Raw genomic sequence first — 6,000 nt, forward strand, 5'->3', positions numbered from 1 at the left:
CAATTCCCACCAGGATCTCAGCAGGAGTTGTTTCAGATTCTACGTGCCCGACCCCTTGTGTGGGTCAGTACATCGACTGGCCTGTATTGAACAAGTCCATCTTACTGACATAGTTAGGCCCTCCTCGCTACCGCTCCTTGGGACCGTTTCTTCGACATTATTGAGCCACATACCTGGAGTTTCACTTTGAACTTTGTTCGACATTTCATTGCAGACGGTTATGTCAGAGTTCGATGACCCAGGCACAGTCCAATTTCGTCTTGGCGGTCTAGTGCGTCAATTAAGTGTCCTAGAATTCGAAGTTGCCTTGGACTTTATACAGAAGAATTATGGAGGCCGAAAATTTTCTCCATCTTCACCGTCACATTCATTACGCACCTTCCTCATGTTGGCAGCCCTCATTCCTGCTACGGGCATATGTGAACCCAGCCACTCCAAGGCATCAGTTTTCTCTCCAGCATTACAATATCTCCACGCCCTTTTAGCTCACACCTTAATAGGGCGAAGAGAGAGCATTAGCGTCGTTAATACTCACGACACATACTTCTTATGGAGTATGAGCAAGGGCATGCTTTTGATGTCGCATACTTCATAACCTTCACCTTTCGCCATCAGACCGAATGACACAGAAAGGGAGCCATTTGCATCTACCCTTTCGTGACTTGTATAGCTCGAAACTTGAGCTCTTGAACACATTGGCTCAATCCTCATCATTCACACTTATAGTCAGATGTCCCCACAAGGCATCTCAGTATGCTCCACATGAGGATCATAGAGAGTCATCGTGGGTTCGATCCTCCTCAATACCAATTAGCACGAGCCACTAATCAGGATGACCCGAGATATTACTGAAAATATCTCTTCCTTTCATGAGAAACCTACCTTCTCAGCCACCACCGTCATAGACTCATGCGCTTATTACAAATTTCGCCACTACTCGTTCGACATTTCCCCGCATTCAACTTAACAGAAATTTCTGACCAACCTACAGATGCTTTTTCTCTTTTATTTTTTTTTTATTGAGTGATTTGTTTTTATTTTTATGTTTTTTTATGTTTAATTAATTAGTATTTTTGATTTTTATTAGACATATAACTGATAGTTGACTTTTGGTTTTTTTTTCCTATTGAGTATATCTTAAGTTTTGATTTACAGATTACATCAATACCCATATTTGTGATTTACTTTTAGGATATCTTTCTTGCTCACTTATTTTATTGTTATGGTGTGTCACATGATTTTATTCTAAAACTTGCTTTGATTATGCATATCAAGACCACACCTTTGATATGATATATTGAGATGATAAAGGCACTTAGTTTAACCCACTTACCCCATAAAAAGCCTACCACATAATTGACCCTTAGTGAGCCCCTTTGAGCCTTAACCATTGTTTCTTGATTTTTCCCTTAATGTTAACCCACAACTTAACCCTTTTTGATTCGTTAAGAATTTTTCCCTTTTTATTGACTCCCTTTTATCGAGATTTGATTTTAGTTACCTAACTATGTTCGTTCATTTCAGTTGTGAGTAATTTATTATGTACTTCCATTTTGTACTTGTTCTTTTTTTAAATGTATATTTATATTATCTAATACATGTTGTTATAAAGAGCTTGATAAGTTAAAGTTATTATATGAGAAAAGCTCACTCATTAGTTTGGTAGTTTTAATTCGGCACTTTTTGTAATTTAGTAATTAGCTTATTTTTCTAGTTTGGTATTTATTAGATAATCTCGATTCTAACCCTCTTTTTCAGCCTTATCCACACCTTTAACCTAAGCCCATTACACCCTGTAAAGACCTTTGATTTGTGTATCATCTCGTTATAGTGGTGGAGATTTGATTTTATGCAGCTATGGTATAACTTTCATGTTTGACTATGAGTCTATTATTGAACCTTAACACTTGAGTGATTGAGGAATCTTTATGATGATGTCGACCCTGTCGATTTGAAATTAAGGTTTACTTAGAAAAGGGGATACCTATGTTTATGATAAACGACCACTACCTAATAAACCTAAAACCAAACTCACTAACGTACGCCAAAGGGCCTAACCAAACACCACTGCACCCCCTTGCGTTGACCAGCCTCCAGCTCCGTACCTTTCGCACCTCCTTGCAATTCAGCTGCAATAGCAAGAAGGGACAATAGAAAAAAAAATAGCAAAGCTTGTATTTTTTCTTTTATTTTCTTTCTGACTATAAAGCCGAGGAGACCGTTTGTAATTTTTAGATACAAATACATAGAGAAATCAAAGAAAAAAAGAAAAGGTGGCCTTTATTCTGGTTATTTTCATTTTTTTATTTCACTTATTTATTTTTTTTAAAAAAAGAGAAAAAACGAGAAAAGCCGAAATCTACTTTTTTTTGTTTGGCGTCGAGAGGGGGCCGAGGTCATCGTCTCTGATAAAAGACGTCATTTTTGGGCTCGAGGCCAAAAGCCTAAAAATGGCCTTTTTTTATTTTCAGCCACCACAACAGCGATGCAGTCCCCGACAATCGGTAGCCACCGTGGTTGTCTGGCGCCAGAGCTATGGCCGGAGTTTCAGGCATGGGCAGAGAGTTTTTTTTTTTTAAAGGAAAGAGATTTCAGTGTTTTTTTGAAAAGCAGAAAAAGTGAACTTTTTTAATTTTTTTATTTAAATGGCCCCCATGAACGGTGTCGTTTTCTTGGGCCACCTGGCCTCATGTGCCAAACGACGTCGTTTTGGTTAAACCCCAGTCGTGGACCTGACCCGCTCTAGGGGGATCGCGTGTTTTTTTTAATGGGCATATTTAGCATCTGGTCCTTTTGCTTTTGTAGACTTTCAATTAGTCTATCCTATATCTATTTTTTATTTTGGCCCCCAAAATTTCTTTTTGTTTCAATTAGTCTCAACCGTTTAGGTCAAGCATCTGAACGCCGCAGTTTTGGAGGGCAGGGATATTGCCTTTTGATCCCTCATGTATGGCGCGCGTTACAATTAACCCTTCCCTTTTATTTATTTCTAATTTCCCCCAAATCTCTATTATAAAATTCAAATTAGTTCCCTTTGTTTTTTGCTATTTTATTAATTATTTAGTATTTTATTACTATAATTATATTTTCCTTTTTATGCTTTTATTTATTTATACATTAATTTTATATTACTATTATTATATTAGTTTCCTTTTGTTATATTTTGTCAACTATGTTAATACATTTATTCTTTTATCCTTTTACTTATTTATTTATATCCTTACATAGATTAAACTTTAGACTTTTTTTATATAATACTATCTTCGTTTTATTGATCTTTTATTTTATTTAGGTACATTTAATATCTATTATTTCTTCAATTTTTTATTAATTTATAGTTCTTTTATTTATATTCTTACATGTACTTTTTATATTATATCATTATAATTATTATTATATTGTTATTATTATCTTTACTATTATATATAATGTATTTATTATTTATTATCTTTTTATTTTATTTTATTTTATTTTTCATTTCTCTGTTACTTGCTATTTTCAACTTTCTCTTACTTATTATTTTAAAATTTTTAATTTATTTCATTTATTCACTTAAGTTATGTCTATAGCCTTTTATATATTTGTCTATTTTTTGATTATTCTTTTCGCTCTTGTTATGGTTTCTATATCATTCGTTTTATTACCCTATTATGCATTGTATATTATGAATTTGTGTTACATTACCTTTACCAAATGCGGTTAAAAAGGAGTTTAAATAATAAGGCGATGTTACAATTTTAAATAAGAATCATACTCTAAATTACGTGTTTCGATTTTCTCCCATTAACCTAAACCCAATATCCTTTCAATTTCAACATATCATGATCTTTAAATAAAGAAAAGGCAATATTTCGTGTTTGGAAATTTGAGATATCGTGCCCCTAATACCGGATATTCAATTTTTCTCATTTAGACCCTATGATCGAATATCCTTTTAAAATTAAATGCATAATTTTGAAATCAAAAGCAAGCTTATTTCCGAGAGTTTAAATGTCATGTCCTAACGTATTGGATGTACTTATTCTGTGAGACAGAAGGTCTCTAGCATTCGCTTCGATTACCAAGCATTTTGTTAATTTAAACATTAATAAAAAGAGGGATCGTATTTTAATTCTTCGAATTTCAACTTTCGACATAGACATTATTCAATTACAGGTACCAATTTTGGGCATTACGATGGCTGTTATCCTTTCCTCGCACGTAACCGACTCCCGAACCGTTTTCTCAATTTCGTAGACCACAATCGTTGTTTTAGTAAATCAAATATTTTATTAAAACGATCACATTACGATGTGATCCAATCCACCTCAATAAAAGATCTGGTGGCGACTCCATTTTTCGGTTGTTCAAATAAAAGTCGACCCTGTTTTTCAAAAAAGGTTTGACAGGATTGATTGATTTGTTTTATTGGTCGAATTGATGATTCGATTTAAATTTACGATCCTTTTGGTCGCATTATCCCATTTGTAATTTTCGTATTTTATCTTCTTTGATTTGTCCGTGTCTTTTGGCTTGTCCTGCATATTGCATACATGACCGTTCGATCTTGCCATTTTAAGTGGGAGTGAGAAACTATTCCTTCGTGAGGTCTTCACCTCCGTGTAGGATAGTGGATCGCTTTCAGGATACATCTGTACCTATGTCTTCGTGAGATTTTCATCTCCGTATAGTCATAGGGAAATGTATTCCCCTGAACTGAACTCGGTCTGTATAAGCCTATAATGGGTGAGGATTGAGGAATCTGCTGGTTCGGGTACCCTTTTCTTTAGAACCAAACCACATATAGCGAGCCTTAAGAGCCCACCCTAGGTAGAGCCACTCTAAACCCAGTGGTTACCCGAATAGGTGCTCTATTTGTTGTTATTTCTTCTGTACTGATGTGTTGTTTTGTTTATGATTGCATTACATTGCATCATCATAGAAAAGAGGTATTGATTCACGTTTAGTTACTAAATAGAGAGCTTGTCATGGAAAATGGATTTCTGATAAAGTGGAATATAATATGGCCGTTCGAATATGGTCCAAGTAAACACAATGAGAAGGCTGATACTTCATGGATGAATATACGATTATGCTTCGCTGCCCGAGGATTCAAGCTGACGAAGATTATTCGGGAGCCGTCAACTTTCTTAAAGAAGCTAACAAGCCTCACGAGTATGAGTGAGCAATGGATCACAGCTTGATCAAGCAAAAAGGAGCTAGTAGAGGCATCAATGGAAAGTTCACGAGATTTGATCTTAACATCCGGATATCAAGAAAGAGATTGATGTCTTCGCTAGGTATGAGGTAAGGTCGTTTAAATTTCCGCTTTATGTAAAAGAGATTTGTTATCTAGAAAACTTATTCTAATAGAATTGAATAAAAATCAACATCTCTTTTTGCATTCATTTCATGCATCTGCATTGCATTTCATCATATGCATTGAATGTCACAAAAGGGCCCTAATTAGTTAAAACTATTTCAGTAAATTTGGAAACCGACAAAACCTATCAAGTATGCATTGTTATGGAACCGAAGAAAAACTAAAGCGATGGATAAAAGACTGGAAAGGTTGGAACAAATGCAGAAGGGATGCAAGAATAGATGGAAGCACAAATGCAAGAGCAATTGGCTAAAATACAGCAGGATATGAGGGACCAAATGCTGGAGTCACAAAGCAACATGATGAACCAACTAGCATAACTGCTGACCAGTGGCCAGAAAAAGGAAATGGTCCTATGGTTAATACTGGGGATGACAATGAAGATCCTCTCTACCCCCTGGTTTTACCCGACAAATGCTCAGACACAACCCGCGGTATATACGAAGGCCATTCTTTACAATAGGCCCTAACAATTTTAGACCGATACCTCGATGCAATTAACTATCAAACAGGCTCAGGCTTTAATCCTGGGGAAAACCCAACTAACCCGTAGTCCCTGATCATGATGACATGTAGAAGCTGAAAGAGTGAGAGTGGAGCTCCCGAAACAATTGGAAGACTGGTACAAGTGTTAGAGG

Source organism: Gossypium hirsutum, chromosome A13 (genome assembly GCF_007990345.1).
Source record: "Gossypium hirsutum isolate 1008001.06 chromosome A13, Gossypium_hirsutum_v2.1, whole genome shotgun sequence".
NCBI classification, from domain to species: Eukaryota; Viridiplantae; Streptophyta; class Magnoliopsida; order Malvales; family Malvaceae; genus Gossypium; species Gossypium hirsutum.